The 11,366-nt window shown below is 40.0% G+C and overlaps 76 non-coding genes across 76 annotated transcripts; all 76 read left to right on the top strand.

Moving 5' to 3' along the window:
* The first annotated feature begins 214 nt into the window (after nt 1-214).
* Nucleotides 215-287, top strand: TRNAR-CCU (transfer RNA arginine (anticodon CCU)). Its single transcript has one exon. It is a non-coding gene; the product is annotated as a tRNA-Arg (tRNA).
* A 72-nt stretch (nt 288-359) lies between these two features.
* TRNAR-CCU (transfer RNA arginine (anticodon CCU)) lies at nt 360-432 on the top strand. The gene has a single exon. It is a non-coding gene; the product is annotated as a tRNA-Arg (tRNA).
* Nucleotides 433-504: 72 nt separating this feature from the next.
* Nucleotides 505-577, top strand: TRNAR-CCU (transfer RNA arginine (anticodon CCU)). Its single transcript has one exon. It is a non-coding gene; the product is annotated as a tRNA-Arg (tRNA).
* Nucleotides 578-649: 72 nt separating this feature from the next.
* Nucleotides 650-722, top strand: TRNAR-CCU (transfer RNA arginine (anticodon CCU)). The gene has a single exon. It is a non-coding gene; the product is annotated as a tRNA-Arg (tRNA).
* Nucleotides 723-794: 72 nt separating this feature from the next.
* Nucleotides 795-867, top strand: TRNAR-CCU (transfer RNA arginine (anticodon CCU)). The gene has a single exon. It is a non-coding gene; the product is annotated as a tRNA-Arg (tRNA).
* Nucleotides 868-939: 72 nt separating this feature from the next.
* On the top strand, nt 940-1,012 carry TRNAR-CCU (transfer RNA arginine (anticodon CCU)). Its single transcript has one exon. It is a non-coding gene; the product is annotated as a tRNA-Arg (tRNA).
* A 72-nt stretch (nt 1,013-1,084) lies between these two features.
* TRNAR-CCU (transfer RNA arginine (anticodon CCU)) lies at nt 1,085-1,157 on the top strand. The gene has a single exon. It is a non-coding gene; the product is annotated as a tRNA-Arg (tRNA).
* Nucleotides 1,158-1,229: 72 nt separating this feature from the next.
* On the top strand, nt 1,230-1,302 carry TRNAR-CCU (transfer RNA arginine (anticodon CCU)). The gene has a single exon. It is a non-coding gene; the product is annotated as a tRNA-Arg (tRNA).
* A 72-nt stretch (nt 1,303-1,374) lies between these two features.
* On the top strand, nt 1,375-1,447 carry TRNAR-CCU (transfer RNA arginine (anticodon CCU)). The gene has a single exon. It is a non-coding gene; the product is annotated as a tRNA-Arg (tRNA).
* A 72-nt stretch (nt 1,448-1,519) lies between these two features.
* On the top strand, nt 1,520-1,592 carry TRNAR-CCU (transfer RNA arginine (anticodon CCU)). The gene has a single exon. It is a non-coding gene; the product is annotated as a tRNA-Arg (tRNA).
* A 72-nt stretch (nt 1,593-1,664) lies between these two features.
* Nucleotides 1,665-1,737, top strand: TRNAR-CCU (transfer RNA arginine (anticodon CCU)). The gene has a single exon. It is a non-coding gene; the product is annotated as a tRNA-Arg (tRNA).
* Nucleotides 1,738-1,809: 72 nt separating this feature from the next.
* TRNAR-CCU (transfer RNA arginine (anticodon CCU)) lies at nt 1,810-1,882 on the top strand. The gene has a single exon. It is a non-coding gene; the product is annotated as a tRNA-Arg (tRNA).
* A 72-nt stretch (nt 1,883-1,954) lies between these two features.
* Nucleotides 1,955-2,027, top strand: TRNAR-CCU (transfer RNA arginine (anticodon CCU)). Its single transcript has one exon. It is a non-coding gene; the product is annotated as a tRNA-Arg (tRNA).
* A 72-nt stretch (nt 2,028-2,099) lies between these two features.
* TRNAR-CCU (transfer RNA arginine (anticodon CCU)) lies at nt 2,100-2,172 on the top strand. The gene has a single exon. It is a non-coding gene; the product is annotated as a tRNA-Arg (tRNA).
* A 72-nt stretch (nt 2,173-2,244) lies between these two features.
* TRNAR-CCU (transfer RNA arginine (anticodon CCU)) lies at nt 2,245-2,317 on the top strand. The gene has a single exon. It is a non-coding gene; the product is annotated as a tRNA-Arg (tRNA).
* Nucleotides 2,318-2,389: 72 nt separating this feature from the next.
* On the top strand, nt 2,390-2,462 carry TRNAR-CCU (transfer RNA arginine (anticodon CCU)). The gene has a single exon. It is a non-coding gene; the product is annotated as a tRNA-Arg (tRNA).
* Nucleotides 2,463-2,534: 72 nt separating this feature from the next.
* Nucleotides 2,535-2,607, top strand: TRNAR-CCU (transfer RNA arginine (anticodon CCU)). Its single transcript has one exon. It is a non-coding gene; the product is annotated as a tRNA-Arg (tRNA).
* Nucleotides 2,608-2,679: 72 nt separating this feature from the next.
* TRNAR-CCU (transfer RNA arginine (anticodon CCU)) lies at nt 2,680-2,752 on the top strand. Its single transcript has one exon. It is a non-coding gene; the product is annotated as a tRNA-Arg (tRNA).
* A 72-nt stretch (nt 2,753-2,824) lies between these two features.
* On the top strand, nt 2,825-2,897 carry TRNAR-CCU (transfer RNA arginine (anticodon CCU)). Its single transcript has one exon. It is a non-coding gene; the product is annotated as a tRNA-Arg (tRNA).
* A 72-nt stretch (nt 2,898-2,969) lies between these two features.
* Nucleotides 2,970-3,042, top strand: TRNAR-CCU (transfer RNA arginine (anticodon CCU)). The gene has a single exon. It is a non-coding gene; the product is annotated as a tRNA-Arg (tRNA).
* A 72-nt stretch (nt 3,043-3,114) lies between these two features.
* TRNAR-CCU (transfer RNA arginine (anticodon CCU)) lies at nt 3,115-3,187 on the top strand. Its single transcript has one exon. It is a non-coding gene; the product is annotated as a tRNA-Arg (tRNA).
* A 72-nt stretch (nt 3,188-3,259) lies between these two features.
* On the top strand, nt 3,260-3,332 carry TRNAR-CCU (transfer RNA arginine (anticodon CCU)). The gene has a single exon. It is a non-coding gene; the product is annotated as a tRNA-Arg (tRNA).
* Nucleotides 3,333-3,404: 72 nt separating this feature from the next.
* On the top strand, nt 3,405-3,477 carry TRNAR-CCU (transfer RNA arginine (anticodon CCU)). Its single transcript has one exon. It is a non-coding gene; the product is annotated as a tRNA-Arg (tRNA).
* A 72-nt stretch (nt 3,478-3,549) lies between these two features.
* Nucleotides 3,550-3,622, top strand: TRNAR-CCU (transfer RNA arginine (anticodon CCU)). Its single transcript has one exon. It is a non-coding gene; the product is annotated as a tRNA-Arg (tRNA).
* Nucleotides 3,623-3,694: 72 nt separating this feature from the next.
* On the top strand, nt 3,695-3,767 carry TRNAR-CCU (transfer RNA arginine (anticodon CCU)). The gene has a single exon. It is a non-coding gene; the product is annotated as a tRNA-Arg (tRNA).
* A 72-nt stretch (nt 3,768-3,839) lies between these two features.
* On the top strand, nt 3,840-3,912 carry TRNAR-CCU (transfer RNA arginine (anticodon CCU)). The gene has a single exon. It is a non-coding gene; the product is annotated as a tRNA-Arg (tRNA).
* A 72-nt stretch (nt 3,913-3,984) lies between these two features.
* On the top strand, nt 3,985-4,057 carry TRNAR-CCU (transfer RNA arginine (anticodon CCU)). Its single transcript has one exon. It is a non-coding gene; the product is annotated as a tRNA-Arg (tRNA).
* Nucleotides 4,058-4,129: 72 nt separating this feature from the next.
* TRNAR-CCU (transfer RNA arginine (anticodon CCU)) lies at nt 4,130-4,202 on the top strand. Its single transcript has one exon. It is a non-coding gene; the product is annotated as a tRNA-Arg (tRNA).
* Nucleotides 4,203-4,274: 72 nt separating this feature from the next.
* Nucleotides 4,275-4,347, top strand: TRNAR-CCU (transfer RNA arginine (anticodon CCU)). The gene has a single exon. It is a non-coding gene; the product is annotated as a tRNA-Arg (tRNA).
* Nucleotides 4,348-4,419: 72 nt separating this feature from the next.
* TRNAR-CCU (transfer RNA arginine (anticodon CCU)) lies at nt 4,420-4,492 on the top strand. Its single transcript has one exon. It is a non-coding gene; the product is annotated as a tRNA-Arg (tRNA).
* Nucleotides 4,493-4,564: 72 nt separating this feature from the next.
* On the top strand, nt 4,565-4,637 carry TRNAR-CCU (transfer RNA arginine (anticodon CCU)). The gene has a single exon. It is a non-coding gene; the product is annotated as a tRNA-Arg (tRNA).
* A 72-nt stretch (nt 4,638-4,709) lies between these two features.
* Nucleotides 4,710-4,782, top strand: TRNAR-CCU (transfer RNA arginine (anticodon CCU)). The gene has a single exon. It is a non-coding gene; the product is annotated as a tRNA-Arg (tRNA).
* A 72-nt stretch (nt 4,783-4,854) lies between these two features.
* Nucleotides 4,855-4,926, top strand: TRNAR-CCU (transfer RNA arginine (anticodon CCU)). Its single transcript has one exon. It is a non-coding gene; the product is annotated as a tRNA-Arg (tRNA).
* Nucleotides 4,927-4,998: 72 nt separating this feature from the next.
* On the top strand, nt 4,999-5,071 carry TRNAR-CCU (transfer RNA arginine (anticodon CCU)). The gene has a single exon. It is a non-coding gene; the product is annotated as a tRNA-Arg (tRNA).
* A 72-nt stretch (nt 5,072-5,143) lies between these two features.
* Nucleotides 5,144-5,216, top strand: TRNAR-CCU (transfer RNA arginine (anticodon CCU)). The gene has a single exon. It is a non-coding gene; the product is annotated as a tRNA-Arg (tRNA).
* A 72-nt stretch (nt 5,217-5,288) lies between these two features.
* TRNAR-CCU (transfer RNA arginine (anticodon CCU)) lies at nt 5,289-5,361 on the top strand. Its single transcript has one exon. It is a non-coding gene; the product is annotated as a tRNA-Arg (tRNA).
* Nucleotides 5,362-5,433: 72 nt separating this feature from the next.
* On the top strand, nt 5,434-5,506 carry TRNAR-CCU (transfer RNA arginine (anticodon CCU)). Its single transcript has one exon. It is a non-coding gene; the product is annotated as a tRNA-Arg (tRNA).
* A 72-nt stretch (nt 5,507-5,578) lies between these two features.
* TRNAR-CCU (transfer RNA arginine (anticodon CCU)) lies at nt 5,579-5,651 on the top strand. The gene has a single exon. It is a non-coding gene; the product is annotated as a tRNA-Arg (tRNA).
* A 72-nt stretch (nt 5,652-5,723) lies between these two features.
* On the top strand, nt 5,724-5,796 carry TRNAR-CCU (transfer RNA arginine (anticodon CCU)). Its single transcript has one exon. It is a non-coding gene; the product is annotated as a tRNA-Arg (tRNA).
* Nucleotides 5,797-5,868: 72 nt separating this feature from the next.
* Nucleotides 5,869-5,941, top strand: TRNAR-CCU (transfer RNA arginine (anticodon CCU)). The gene has a single exon. It is a non-coding gene; the product is annotated as a tRNA-Arg (tRNA).
* Nucleotides 5,942-6,013: 72 nt separating this feature from the next.
* On the top strand, nt 6,014-6,086 carry TRNAR-CCU (transfer RNA arginine (anticodon CCU)). Its single transcript has one exon. It is a non-coding gene; the product is annotated as a tRNA-Arg (tRNA).
* A 72-nt stretch (nt 6,087-6,158) lies between these two features.
* On the top strand, nt 6,159-6,231 carry TRNAR-CCU (transfer RNA arginine (anticodon CCU)). Its single transcript has one exon. It is a non-coding gene; the product is annotated as a tRNA-Arg (tRNA).
* Nucleotides 6,232-6,303: 72 nt separating this feature from the next.
* TRNAR-CCU (transfer RNA arginine (anticodon CCU)) lies at nt 6,304-6,376 on the top strand. The gene has a single exon. It is a non-coding gene; the product is annotated as a tRNA-Arg (tRNA).
* Nucleotides 6,377-6,448: 72 nt separating this feature from the next.
* Nucleotides 6,449-6,521, top strand: TRNAR-CCU (transfer RNA arginine (anticodon CCU)). The gene has a single exon. It is a non-coding gene; the product is annotated as a tRNA-Arg (tRNA).
* A 72-nt stretch (nt 6,522-6,593) lies between these two features.
* TRNAR-CCU (transfer RNA arginine (anticodon CCU)) lies at nt 6,594-6,666 on the top strand. The gene has a single exon. It is a non-coding gene; the product is annotated as a tRNA-Arg (tRNA).
* Nucleotides 6,667-6,738: 72 nt separating this feature from the next.
* TRNAR-CCU (transfer RNA arginine (anticodon CCU)) lies at nt 6,739-6,811 on the top strand. Its single transcript has one exon. It is a non-coding gene; the product is annotated as a tRNA-Arg (tRNA).
* A 72-nt stretch (nt 6,812-6,883) lies between these two features.
* TRNAR-CCU (transfer RNA arginine (anticodon CCU)) lies at nt 6,884-6,956 on the top strand. The gene has a single exon. It is a non-coding gene; the product is annotated as a tRNA-Arg (tRNA).
* Nucleotides 6,957-7,028: 72 nt separating this feature from the next.
* Nucleotides 7,029-7,101, top strand: TRNAR-CCU (transfer RNA arginine (anticodon CCU)). The gene has a single exon. It is a non-coding gene; the product is annotated as a tRNA-Arg (tRNA).
* Nucleotides 7,102-7,173: 72 nt separating this feature from the next.
* TRNAR-CCU (transfer RNA arginine (anticodon CCU)) lies at nt 7,174-7,246 on the top strand. The gene has a single exon. It is a non-coding gene; the product is annotated as a tRNA-Arg (tRNA).
* Nucleotides 7,247-7,318: 72 nt separating this feature from the next.
* Nucleotides 7,319-7,391, top strand: TRNAR-CCU (transfer RNA arginine (anticodon CCU)). The gene has a single exon. It is a non-coding gene; the product is annotated as a tRNA-Arg (tRNA).
* Nucleotides 7,392-7,463: 72 nt separating this feature from the next.
* On the top strand, nt 7,464-7,536 carry TRNAR-CCU (transfer RNA arginine (anticodon CCU)). The gene has a single exon. It is a non-coding gene; the product is annotated as a tRNA-Arg (tRNA).
* Nucleotides 7,537-7,608: 72 nt separating this feature from the next.
* Nucleotides 7,609-7,681, top strand: TRNAR-CCU (transfer RNA arginine (anticodon CCU)). The gene has a single exon. It is a non-coding gene; the product is annotated as a tRNA-Arg (tRNA).
* A 72-nt stretch (nt 7,682-7,753) lies between these two features.
* Nucleotides 7,754-7,826, top strand: TRNAR-CCU (transfer RNA arginine (anticodon CCU)). The gene has a single exon. It is a non-coding gene; the product is annotated as a tRNA-Arg (tRNA).
* Nucleotides 7,827-7,898: 72 nt separating this feature from the next.
* Nucleotides 7,899-7,971, top strand: TRNAR-CCU (transfer RNA arginine (anticodon CCU)). Its single transcript has one exon. It is a non-coding gene; the product is annotated as a tRNA-Arg (tRNA).
* A 72-nt stretch (nt 7,972-8,043) lies between these two features.
* Nucleotides 8,044-8,116, top strand: TRNAR-CCU (transfer RNA arginine (anticodon CCU)). The gene has a single exon. It is a non-coding gene; the product is annotated as a tRNA-Arg (tRNA).
* A 72-nt stretch (nt 8,117-8,188) lies between these two features.
* On the top strand, nt 8,189-8,261 carry TRNAR-CCU (transfer RNA arginine (anticodon CCU)). The gene has a single exon. It is a non-coding gene; the product is annotated as a tRNA-Arg (tRNA).
* A 72-nt stretch (nt 8,262-8,333) lies between these two features.
* On the top strand, nt 8,334-8,406 carry TRNAR-CCU (transfer RNA arginine (anticodon CCU)). Its single transcript has one exon. It is a non-coding gene; the product is annotated as a tRNA-Arg (tRNA).
* A 72-nt stretch (nt 8,407-8,478) lies between these two features.
* On the top strand, nt 8,479-8,551 carry TRNAR-CCU (transfer RNA arginine (anticodon CCU)). Its single transcript has one exon. It is a non-coding gene; the product is annotated as a tRNA-Arg (tRNA).
* Nucleotides 8,552-8,623: 72 nt separating this feature from the next.
* Nucleotides 8,624-8,696, top strand: TRNAR-CCU (transfer RNA arginine (anticodon CCU)). The gene has a single exon. It is a non-coding gene; the product is annotated as a tRNA-Arg (tRNA).
* Nucleotides 8,697-8,768: 72 nt separating this feature from the next.
* Nucleotides 8,769-8,841, top strand: TRNAR-CCU (transfer RNA arginine (anticodon CCU)). Its single transcript has one exon. It is a non-coding gene; the product is annotated as a tRNA-Arg (tRNA).
* A 217-nt stretch (nt 8,842-9,058) lies between these two features.
* On the top strand, nt 9,059-9,131 carry TRNAR-CCU (transfer RNA arginine (anticodon CCU)). The gene has a single exon. It is a non-coding gene; the product is annotated as a tRNA-Arg (tRNA).
* A 72-nt stretch (nt 9,132-9,203) lies between these two features.
* TRNAR-CCU (transfer RNA arginine (anticodon CCU)) lies at nt 9,204-9,276 on the top strand. The gene has a single exon. It is a non-coding gene; the product is annotated as a tRNA-Arg (tRNA).
* A 72-nt stretch (nt 9,277-9,348) lies between these two features.
* On the top strand, nt 9,349-9,421 carry TRNAR-CCU (transfer RNA arginine (anticodon CCU)). The gene has a single exon. It is a non-coding gene; the product is annotated as a tRNA-Arg (tRNA).
* A 72-nt stretch (nt 9,422-9,493) lies between these two features.
* On the top strand, nt 9,494-9,566 carry TRNAR-CCU (transfer RNA arginine (anticodon CCU)). The gene has a single exon. It is a non-coding gene; the product is annotated as a tRNA-Arg (tRNA).
* A 72-nt stretch (nt 9,567-9,638) lies between these two features.
* Nucleotides 9,639-9,711, top strand: TRNAR-CCU (transfer RNA arginine (anticodon CCU)). The gene has a single exon. It is a non-coding gene; the product is annotated as a tRNA-Arg (tRNA).
* Nucleotides 9,712-9,783: 72 nt separating this feature from the next.
* TRNAR-CCU (transfer RNA arginine (anticodon CCU)) lies at nt 9,784-9,856 on the top strand. The gene has a single exon. It is a non-coding gene; the product is annotated as a tRNA-Arg (tRNA).
* Nucleotides 9,857-9,928: 72 nt separating this feature from the next.
* Nucleotides 9,929-10,001, top strand: TRNAR-CCU (transfer RNA arginine (anticodon CCU)). The gene has a single exon. It is a non-coding gene; the product is annotated as a tRNA-Arg (tRNA).
* A 72-nt stretch (nt 10,002-10,073) lies between these two features.
* On the top strand, nt 10,074-10,146 carry TRNAR-CCU (transfer RNA arginine (anticodon CCU)). The gene has a single exon. It is a non-coding gene; the product is annotated as a tRNA-Arg (tRNA).
* Nucleotides 10,147-10,218: 72 nt separating this feature from the next.
* TRNAR-CCU (transfer RNA arginine (anticodon CCU)) lies at nt 10,219-10,291 on the top strand. The gene has a single exon. It is a non-coding gene; the product is annotated as a tRNA-Arg (tRNA).
* A 72-nt stretch (nt 10,292-10,363) lies between these two features.
* Nucleotides 10,364-10,436, top strand: TRNAR-CCU (transfer RNA arginine (anticodon CCU)). Its single transcript has one exon. It is a non-coding gene; the product is annotated as a tRNA-Arg (tRNA).
* Nucleotides 10,437-10,508: 72 nt separating this feature from the next.
* TRNAR-CCU (transfer RNA arginine (anticodon CCU)) lies at nt 10,509-10,581 on the top strand. The gene has a single exon. It is a non-coding gene; the product is annotated as a tRNA-Arg (tRNA).
* A 72-nt stretch (nt 10,582-10,653) lies between these two features.
* Nucleotides 10,654-10,726, top strand: TRNAR-CCU (transfer RNA arginine (anticodon CCU)). Its single transcript has one exon. It is a non-coding gene; the product is annotated as a tRNA-Arg (tRNA).
* Nucleotides 10,727-10,798: 72 nt separating this feature from the next.
* Nucleotides 10,799-10,871, top strand: TRNAR-CCU (transfer RNA arginine (anticodon CCU)). Its single transcript has one exon. It is a non-coding gene; the product is annotated as a tRNA-Arg (tRNA).
* A 72-nt stretch (nt 10,872-10,943) lies between these two features.
* Nucleotides 10,944-11,016, top strand: TRNAR-CCU (transfer RNA arginine (anticodon CCU)). Its single transcript has one exon. It is a non-coding gene; the product is annotated as a tRNA-Arg (tRNA).
* Nucleotides 11,017-11,088: 72 nt separating this feature from the next.
* TRNAR-CCU (transfer RNA arginine (anticodon CCU)) lies at nt 11,089-11,161 on the top strand. Its single transcript has one exon. It is a non-coding gene; the product is annotated as a tRNA-Arg (tRNA).
* Nucleotides 11,162-11,233: 72 nt separating this feature from the next.
* TRNAR-CCU (transfer RNA arginine (anticodon CCU)) lies at nt 11,234-11,306 on the top strand. Its single transcript has one exon. It is a non-coding gene; the product is annotated as a tRNA-Arg (tRNA).
* The last annotated feature ends 60 nt before the right edge of the window (nt 11,307-11,366 follow it).

Below are 11,366 nucleotides of genomic sequence, written 5' to 3'. Positions count from 1 at the left end.
ATTGTACTTTCATTTGAAATATGAAATTGTTTATGAATTCGGAAAGATCTTGGACAAAATAACAAACGTGTACCAGTAGTGTAGTGGATAGCACAATGGACTCCTAATCCAAAGGTCCTGGGTTCGATCCCCAGATGGGATAACGATTGTACTTTTATTTGAAATATGAAATTGTTTATGAATTCGGAAAACTCTTGGACAAGCGTTCAAACTTGTCCCAGTAGTGTAGTGGATAGCACATTGGACTCCTAATCCAAAGGTCCTGGGTTCGATCCCCAGCTGGGATAACGATTGTACTTTCATTTGAAATATGAAATTGTTTATGAATTCGGAAAACTCTTTCACAAGCGTTCAAACGTGTCCCAGTAGTGTAGTAGATAGCACATTGGACTCCTAATCCAAAGGTCCTGGGTTCGATCCCCAGCTGGGATAACGATTGTACTTTTATTTGAAATATGAAATTGTTTATGAATTCTGAAAACTCTTGGACAAGCGTACAAACGTGTCCCAGTAGTGTAGTGGATAGCACATTGGACTCCTAATCCAAAGGTCCTGGGTTCGATCCCCAGCTGGGATAACGATTGTACTTTTATTTGAAATATGAAATTGTTTATGATTTCGGAAAACTCTTTATCGAAGTAACAGACGTGCCCCAGTAGTGTAGTGGATAGCACATTGGACTCCTAATCCAAAGGTCCTGGGTTCGATCCCCAGCTGGGATAACGATTGTACTTTTATTTGAAATATGAAATTGTTTATGAATTCGGAAAACTCTTTATCGAGGTAACAAACGTGCCCCAGTAGTGTAGTGGATAGCACATTGGACTCCTAATCCAAAGGTCCTGGGTTCGATCCCCAGCTGGGATAACGATTGTACTTTTATTTGAAATATGAAATTGTTTATGAATTCGGAAAACTCTTTATCGAAGTAACAAACGTGCCCCAGTAGTGTAGTGGATAGCACATTGGACTCCTAATCCAAAGGTCCTGGGTTCGATCCCCAGCTGGGATAACGATTGTACTTTTATTTGAAATATGAAATTGTTAATGAATTCTGAAAACTCTTGGACAAGCGTACAAACGTGTCCCAGTAGTGTAGTGGATAGCACATTGGACTCCTAATCCAAAGGTCCTGGGTTCGATCCCCAGCTGGGATAACGATTGTACTTTTATTTGAAATATGAAATTGTTTATGAATTCGGAAAGATCTTGGACAAAATAACAAACGTGTACCAGTAGTGTAGTGGATAGCACATTGGACTCCTAATCCAAAGGTCCTGGGTTCGATCCCCAGCTGGGATAACGATTGTACTTTTATTTGAAATATGAAATTGTTTATGAATTCGGAAAACTCTTGGACAAGCGTTCAAACTTGTCCCAGTAGTGTAGTGGATAGCACATTGGACTCCTAATCCAAAGGTCCTGGGTTCGATCCCCAGCTGGGATAACGATTGTACTTTCATTTGAAATATGAAATTGTTTATGAATTCGGAAAACTCTTTCACAAGCGTTCAAACGTGTCCCAGTAGTGTAGTAGATAGCACATTGGACTCCTAATCCAAAGGTCCTGGGTTCGATCCCCAGCTGGGATAACGATTGTACTTTTATTTGAAATATGAAATTGTTTATGAATTCTGAAAACTCTTGGACAAGCGTACAAACGTGTCCCAGTAGTGTAGTGGATAGCACATTGGACTCCTAATCCAAAGGTCCTGGGTTCGATCCCCAGCTGGGATAACGATTGTACTTTTATTTGAAATATGAAATTGTTTATGATTTCGGAAAACTCTTTATCGAAGTAACAGACGTGCCCCAGTAGTGTAGTGGATAGCACATTGGACTCCTAATCCAAAGGTCCTGGGTTCGATCCCCAGCTGGGATAACGATTGTAGTTTTATTTGAAATATGAAATTGTTTATGAATTCGGAAAACTCTTTATCGAAGTAACAAACGTGCCCCAGTAGTGTAGTGGATAGCACATTGGACTCCTAATCCAAAGGTCCTGGGTTCGATCCCCAGCTGGGATAACGATTGTACTTTTATTTGAAATATGAAATTGTTTATGAATTCGGAAAACTCTTGGACAAGGGTTCAAACTTGTCCCAGTAGTGTAGTGGATAGCACATTGGACTCCTAATCCAAAGGTCCTGGGTTCGATCCCCAGCTGGGATAACGAATGTACTTTTATTTGAAATATGAAATTGTTTATGATTTCGGAAAACTCTTTATCGAAGTAACAGACGTGCCCCAGTAGTGTAGTGGATAGCACATTGGACTCCTAATCCAAAGGTCCTGGGTTCGATCACCAGCTGGGATAACGATTGTAGTTTTATTTGAAATATGAAATTGTTTATGAATTCGGAAAACTCTTTATCGAAGTAACAAACGTGTCCCAGTAGTGTAGTGGATAGCACATTGGACTCCTAATCCAAAGGTCCTGGGTTCGATCCCCAGCTGGGATAACGATTGTACTTTTATTTGAAATATGAAATTGTTTATGAATTCGGAAAGATCTTGGACAAAATAACAAACGTGTACCAGTAGTGTAGTGGATAGCACATTGGACTCCTAATCCAAAGGTCCTGGGTTCGATCCCCAGCTGGGATAACGATTGTACTTTTATTTGAAATATGAAATTGTTTATGAATTCGGAAAACTCTTGGACAAGCGTTCAAACTTGTCCCAGTAGTGTAGTGGATAGCACATTGGACTCCTAATCCAAAGGTCCTGGGTTCGATCCCCAGCTGGGATAACGATTGTACTTTCATTTGAAATATGAAATTGTTTATGAATTCGGAAAACTCTTTCACAAGCGTTCAAACGTGTCCCAGTAGTGTAGTAGATAGCACATTGGACTCCTAATCCAAAGGTCCTGGGTTCGATCCCCAGCTGGGATAACGATTGTACTTTTATTTGAAATATGAAATTGTTTATGAATTCTGAAAACTCTTGGACAAGCGTACAAACGTGTCCCAGTAGTGTAGTGGATAGCACATTGGACTCCTAATCCAAAGGTCCTGGGTTCGATCCCCAGCTGGGATAACGATTGTACTTTTATTTGAAATATGAAATTGTTTATGATTTCGGAAAACTCTTTATCGAAGTAACAGACGTGCCCCAGTAGTGTAGTGGATAGCACATTGGACTCCTAATCCAAAGGTCCTGGGTTCGATCCCCAGCTGGGATAACGATTGTAGTTTTATTTGAAATATGAAATTGTTTATGAATTCGGAAAACTCTTTATCGAAGTAACAAACGTGCCCCAGTAGTGTAGTGGATAGCACATTGGACTCCTAATCCAAAGGTCCTGGGTTCGATCCCCAGCTGGGATAACGATTGTACTTTTATTTGAAATATGAAATTGTTTATGAATTCTGAAAACTCTTGGACAAGCGTACAAACGTGTCCCAGTAGTGTAGTGGATAGCACATTGGACTCCTAATCCAAAGGTCCTGGGTTCGATCCCCAGCTGGGATAACGAATGTACTTTTATTTGAAATATGAAATTGTTTATGATTTCGGAAAACTCTTTATCGAAGTAACAGACGTGCCCCAGTAGTGTAGTGGATAGCACATTGGACTCCTAATCCAAAGGTCCTGGGTTCGATCACCAGCTGGGATAACGATTGTAGTTTTATTTGAAATATGAAATTGTTTATGAATTCGGAAAACTCTTTATCGAAGTAACAAACGTGCCCCAGTAGTGTAGTGGATAGCACATTGGACTCCTAATCCAAAGGTCCTGGGTTCGATCCCCAGCTGGGATAACGATTGTACTTTTATTTGAAATATGAAATTGTTTATGAATTCGGAAAACTCTTTATCGAAGTAACAAACGTGCCCCAGTAGTGTAGTGGATAGCACATTGGACTCCTAATCCAAAGGTCCTGGGTTCGATCCCCAGCTGGGATAACGATTGTACTTTTATTTGAAATATGAAATTGTTTCTGAATTCGGAAAGATCTTGGACAAAATAACAAACGTGTCCCAGTAGTGTAGTGGATAGCACATTGGACTCCTAATCCAAAGGTCCTGGGTTCGATCCCCAGCTGGGATAACGATTGTACTTTCATTTGAAATATGAAATTGTTTATGAATTCGGAAAACTCTTTCACAAGCGTTCAAACGTGTCCCAGTAGTGTAGTAGATAGCACATTGGACTCCTAATCCAAAGGTCCTGGGTTCGATCCCCAGCTGGGATAACGATTGTACTTTTATTTGAAATATGAAATTGTTTATGAATTCTGAAAACTCTTGGACAAGCGTACAAACGTGTCCCAGTAGTGTAGTGGATAGCACATTGGACTCCTAATCCAAAGGTCCTGGGTTCGATCCCCAGCTGGGATAACGATTGTACTTTTATTTGAAATATGAAATTGTTTATGATTTCGGAAAACTCTTTATCGAAGTAACAGACGTGCCCCAGTAGTGTAGTGGATAGCACATTGGACTCCTAATCCAAAGGTCCTGGGTTCGATCCCCAGCTGGGATAACGATTGTACTTTTATTTGAAATATGAAATTGTTTATGAATTCGGAAAACTCTTTATCGAGGTAACAAACGTGCCCCAGTAGTGTAGTGGATAGCACATTGGACTCCTAATCCAAAGGTCCTGGGTTCGATCCCCAGCTGGGATAACGATTGTACTTTTATTTGAAATATGAAATTGTTTATGAATTCGGAAAACTCTTTATCGAAGTAACAAACGTGCCCCAGTAGTGTAGTGGATAGCACATTGGACTCCTAATCCAAAGGTCCTGGGTTCGATCCCCAGCTGGGATAACGATTGTACTTTTATTTGAAATATGAAATTGTTAATGAATTCTGAAAACTCTTGGACAAGCGTACAAACGTGTCCCAGTAGTGTAGTGGATAGCACATTGGACTCCTAATCAAAGGTCCTGGGTTCGATCCCCAGCTGGGATAACGATTGTACTTTTATTTGAAATATGAAATTGTTTATGAATTCGGAAAGATCTTGGACAAAATAACAAACGTGTACCAGTAGTGTAGTGGATAGCACATTGGACTCCTAATCCAAAGGTCCTGGGTTCGATCCCCAGCTGGGATAACGATTGTACTTTTATTTGAAATATGAAATTGTTTATGAATTCGGAAAACTCTTGGACAAGCGTTCAAACTTGTCCCAGTAGTGTAGTGGATAGCACATTGGACTCCTAATCCAAAGGTCCTGGGTTCGATCCCCAGCTGGGATAACGATTGTACTTTCATTTGAAATATGAAATTGTTTATGAATTCGGAAAACTCTTTCACAAGCGTTCAAACGTGTCCCAGTAGTGTAGTAGATAGCACATTGGACTCCTAATCCAAAGGTCCTGGGTTCGATCCCCAGCTGGGATAACGATTGTACTTTTATTTGAAATATGAAATTGTTTATGAATTCTGAAAACTCTTGGACAAGCGTACAAACGTGTCCCAGTAGTGTAGTGGATAGCACATTGGACTCCTAATCCAAAGGTCCTGGGTTCGATCCCCAGCTGGGATAACGAATGTACTTTTATTTGAAATATGAAATTGTTTATGATTTCGGAAAACTCTTTATCGAAGTAACAGACGTGCCCCAGTAGTGTAGTGGATAGCACATTGGACTCCTAATCCAAAGGTCCTGGGTTCGATCCCCAGCTGGGATAACGATTGTAGTTTTATTTGAAATATGAAATTGTTTATGAATTCGGAAAACTCTTTATCGAAGTAACAAACGTGCCCCAGTAGTGTAGTGGATAGCACATTGGACTCCTAATCCAAAGGTCCTGGGTTCGATCCCCAGCTGGGATAACGATTGTACTTTTATTTGAAATATGAAATTGTTTATGAATTCGGAAAACTCTTTATCGAAGTAACAAACGTGCCCCAGTAGTGTAGTGGATAGCACATTGGACTCCTAATCCAAAGGTCCTGGGTTCGATCCCCAGCTGGGATAACGATTGTACTTTTATTTGAAATATGAAATTGTTTATGAATTCGGAAAGATCTTGGACAAAATAACAAACGTGTCCCAGTAGTGTAGTGGATAGCACATTGGACTCCTAATCCAAAGGTCCTGGGTTCGATCCCCAGCTGGGATAACGATTGTACTTTTATTTGAAATATGAAATTGTTTATGAATTCGGAAAACTCTTGGACAAGGGTTCAAACTTGTCCCAGTAGTGTAGTGGATAGCACATTGGACTCCTTATCCAAAGCTCCTGGGTTCGATCCCCAGCTGGGATAAAGGTTGTTCTTTTATTTGAAATATGAAATTGTTTATGAATTCATAAAACTCTTGGACAAATTAACAAACGTGTCTTAGTAGTGTAGTGGATAGCACATTGGACTCCTAATCCAAAGGTCCTGGGTTCGATCCCCAGCTGGGATAACGATTGTACTTTTATTTGAAATATGAAATTGTTTATGAATTCTGAAAACTCTTGGACAAGCGTACAAACGTGTCCCAGTAGTGTAGTGGATAGCACATTGGACTCCTAATCCAAAGGTCCTGGGTTCGATCCCCAGCTGGGATAACGAATGTACTTTTATTTGAAATATGAAATTGTTTATGATTTCGGAAAACTCTTTATCGAAGTAACAGACGTGCCCCAGTAGTGTAGTGGATAGCACATTGGACTCCTAATCCAAAGGTCCTGGGTTCGATCCCCAGCTGGGATAACGATTGTAGTTTTATTTGAAATATGAAATTGTTTATGAATTCTGAAAACTCTTGGACAAGCGTACAAACGTGTCCCAGTAGTGTAGTGGATAGCACATTGGACTCCTAATCCAAAGGTCCTGGGTTCGATCCCCAGCTGGGATAACGATTGTACTTTTATTTGAAATATGAAATGGTTTATGAATTCTGAAAACTCTTGGACAAGCGTACAAACGTGTCCCAGTAGTGTAGTGGATAGCACATTGGACTCCTAATCCAAAGGTCCTGGGTTCGATCCCCAGCTGGGATAACGAATGTACTTTTATTTGAAATATGAAATTGTTTATGATTTCGGAAAACTCTTTATCGAAGTAACAGACGTGCCCCAGTAGTGTAGTGGATAGCACATTGGACTCCTAATCCAAAGGTCCTGGGTTCGATCCCCAGCTGGGATAACGATTGTAGTTTTATTTGAAATATGAAATTGTTTATGAATTCGGAAAACTCTTTATCGAAGTAACAAACGTGCCCCAGTAGTGTAGTGGATAGCACATTGGACTCCTAATCCAAAGGTCCTGGGTTCGATCCCCAGCTGGGATAACGATTGTACTTTTATTTGAAATATGAAATTGTTTATGAATTCGGAAAACTCTTTATCGAAGTAACAAACGTGCCCCAGTAGTGTAGTGGATAGCACATTGGACTCCTAATCCAAAGGTCCTGGGTTCGATCCCCAGCTGGGATAACGATTGTACTTTTATTTGAAATATGAAATTGTTTATGAATTCGGAAAGATCTTGGACAAAATAACAAACGTGTCCCAGTAGTGTAGTGGATAGCACATTGGACTCCTAATCCAAAGGTCCTGGGTTCGATCCCCAGCTGGGATAACGATTGTACTTTTATTTGAAATATGAAATTGTTTATGAATTCGGAAAACTCTTGGACAAGGGTTCAAACTTGTCCCAGTAGTGTAGTGGATAGCACATTGGACTCCTTATCCAAAGCTCCTGGGTTCGATCCCCAGCTGGGATAAAGGTTGTTCTTTTATTTGAAATATGAAATTGTTTATGAATTCATAAAACTCTTGGACAAATTAACAAACGTGTCTTAGTAGTGTAGTGGATAGCACATTGGACTCCTAATCCAAAGGTCCTGGGTTCGATCCCCAGCTGGGATAACGATTGTACTTTTATTTGAAATATGAAATTGTTTATGAATTCTGAAAACTCTTGGACAAGCGTACAAACGTGTCCCAGTAGTGTAGTGGATAGCACATTGGACTCCTAATCCAAAGGTCCTGGGTTCGATCCCCAGCTGGGATAACGAATGTACTTTTATTTGAAATATGAAATTGTTTATGATTTCGGAAAACTCTTTATCGAAGTAACAGACGTGCCCCAGTAGTGTAGTGGATAGCACATTGGACTCCTAATCCAAAGGTCCTGGGTTCGATCCCCAGCTGGGATAACGATTGTAGTTTTATTTGAAATATGAAATTGTTTATGAATTCGGAAAACTCTTTATCGAAGTAACAAACGTGCCCCAGTAGTGTAGTGGATAGCACATTGGACTCCTAATCCAAAGGTCCTGGGTTCGATCCCCAGCTGGGATAACGATTGTACTTTTATTTGAAATATGAAATTGTTTATGAATTCGGAAAACTCTTTATCGAAGTAACAAACGTGCCCCAGTAGTGTAGTGGATAGCACATTGGACTCCTAATCCAAAGGTCCTGGGTTCGATCCCCAGCTGGGATAACGATTGTACTTTTATTTGAAATATGAAATTGTTTATGAATTCGGAAAGATCTTGGACAAAATAACAAACGTGTCCCAGTAGTGTAGTGGATAGCACATTGGACTCCTAATCCAAAGGTCCTGGGTTCGATCCCCAGCTGGGATAACGATTGTACTTTTATTTGAAATATGAAATTGTTTATGAATTCGGAAAACTCTTGGACAAGGGTTCAAACTTGTCCCAGTAGTGTAGTGGATAGCACATTGGACTCCTTATCCAAAGCTCCTGGGTTCGATCCCCAGCTGGGATAAAGGTTGTTCTTTTATTTGAAATATGAAATTGTTTATGAATTCATAAAACTCTTGGACAAATTAACAAACGTGTCTTAGTAGTGTAGTGGATAGCACATTGGACTCCTAATCCAAAAGTCCTGGGTTCGATCCCCAGCTGGGATAACAATTGTACTTTTATTTGAAATATGAAATGGTTTATGAATTCGGAAAACTCTTTGGCAAAGTAACAAGCGTGTCCCAGTAGTGTAGTGGATAGCACATTGGACTCCAAATCGTAAGGTCCTAGGTTCGATCCCCAGCTGGGATAACGATTGTACTGTTATTTGAAATATGAAATTGTTTATGAATTCGGAAAGATCTTGGAAAAAATAACAAACGTGTCCCAGTAGTGTAGTGGATAGCACATTGGACTCCTAATCCAAAGGTCCTGGGTTCGATCCCCAGCTGGGATAACGATTGTACTTTTATTTGAAATATGAAATTGTTTATGAATTCGGAAAACTCTTGGACAAGCGTTCAAACTTGTCCCAGTAGTGTAGTGGATAGCACATTGGACTCCTAATCCAAAGGTCCTGGGTTCGATCCCCAGCTGGGATAACGATTGTACTTTTATTTGAAATATGAAATTGTTTATGATTTCGGAAAACTCTTTATCGAAGTAACAGACGTGCCCCAGTAGTGTAGTGGATAGCACATTGGACTCCTAATCCAAAGGTCCTGGGTTCGATCCCCAGCTGGGATAACGAATGTACTTTTATTCGAAATATGAAATTGTTTATGATTTCGGAAAACTCTTTATCGAAGTAACAGACGTGCCCCAGTAGTGTAGTGGATAGCACATTGGACTCCTAATCCAAAGGTCCTGGGTTCGATCCCCAGCTGGGATAACGATTGTAGTTTTATTTGAAATATGAAATTGTTTATGAATTCGGAAAACTCTTTATCGAAGTAACAAACGTGCCCCAGTAGTGTAGTGGATAGCACATTGGACTCCTAATCCAAAGGTCCTGGGTTCGATCCCCAGCTGGGATAACGATTGTACTTTTATTTGAAATATGAAATTGTTTATGAATTCGGAAAGATCTTGGACAAAATAACAAACGTGTCCCAGTAGTGTAGTGGATAGCACATTGGACTCCTAATCCAAAGGTCCTGGGTTCGATCCCCAGCTGGGATAACGATTGTACTTTTATTTGAAATATGAAATTGTTTATGAATTCGGAAAACTCTTTGGCAAAGTAACAAACGTGTCCCAGTAGTGTAGTGGATAGCACATTGGACTCCTAATCCAAAGGTCCTGGGTTCGATCCCCAGCTGGGATAACGATTGTACTTTTATTTGAAATATGAAATTGTTTATGAATTCGGAAAACTCTTTGGCAAAGTAACAAACGTGTCCCAGTAGTGTAGTGGATAGCACATTGGACTCCTAATCCAAAGGTCCTGGGTTCGATCCCCAGCTGGGATAACGATTGTACTTTCATTTGAAATATGAAATTGTTTATGAATTCGGAAAACTCTTTCACAAGCGTTCAAACGTGTCCCAGTAGTGTAGTGGATAGCACATTGGACTCCTAATGCAAAGGTCCTGGGTTCGATCCCCAGCTGGGATAACGATTGTACTTTTATTTGAAATATGAAATTGTTTATGAATTCGGAAAACTCTTTGGCAAAGTAACAAACGTGTCCCAGTAGTGTAGTGGATAGCACATTGGACTCCTAATCGTAAGGTCCTGGGTTCGATCCCCAGCTGGGATAACGATTGTACTTTTATTTGAAATATGATATTGTTTATGAATTCGGAAAGATCTTGGACAAAATAACAAACGTGTCCCAGTAGTGTAGTGGATAGCACATTGGACTCCTAATCCAAAGGTCCTGGGTTCGATCCCCAGCTGGGATAACGATTGTACTTTTATTTGAAATATGAAATTGTTTATGAATTCGGAAAACTCTTTCACAAGCGTTCAAGCGTGTCCCAGTAGTGTAGTGGATAGCACATTGGACTCCTAATCCAAAGGTCCTGGGTTCGATCCCCAGCTGGGATAACGATTGTACTTTTATTTGAAATATGAAATTGTTTATGAATTCTGAAAACTCTTGGACAAGCGTACAAACGTGTCCCAGTAGTGTAGTGGATAGCACATTGGACTCCTAATCCAAAGGTCCTGGGTTCGATCCCCAGCTGGGATAACGATTGTACTTTTATTTGAAATATGAAATTGTTTATGAATTCGGAAAGATCTTGGACTAAATAACAAACGTGTCCCAGTAGTGTAGTGGATAGCACATTGGACTCCTAATCCAAAGGTCCTGGGTTCGATCCCCAGCTGGGATAACGATTGTACTTTTATTTGAAATATGAAATTGTTTATGAATTCTGAAAACTCTTGGACAAGCGTACAAACGTATCCCAGTAGTGTAGTGGATAGCACATTGGACTCCTAATCCAAAGGTCCTGGGTTCGATCCCCAGCTGGGATAACGATTGTACTTTTATTTGAAATATGAAATTGTTTATGAATTCGGAAAACTCTTTATCAAAGTAACAAACGTGCCCCAGTAGTGTAGTGGATAGCACATTGGACTCCTAATCCAAAGGTCCTGGGTTCGATCCCCAGCTGGGATAACGATTGTACTTTTATTTGAAATATGAAATTGTTTATGAATTCGGAAAGATCTTGGACAA

The sequence above is a fragment of the Phalangium opilio genome, unplaced genomic scaffold (assembly GCF_054372755.1).
Source record: "Phalangium opilio isolate 3A_F unplaced genomic scaffold, DU_Popi_V2 ptg000105l_1, whole genome shotgun sequence".
Classification (NCBI taxonomy): Eukaryota; Metazoa; Arthropoda; class Arachnida; order Opiliones; family Phalangiidae; genus Phalangium; species Phalangium opilio.
This window is presented reverse-complemented; position numbering and strand designations above follow the sequence as displayed.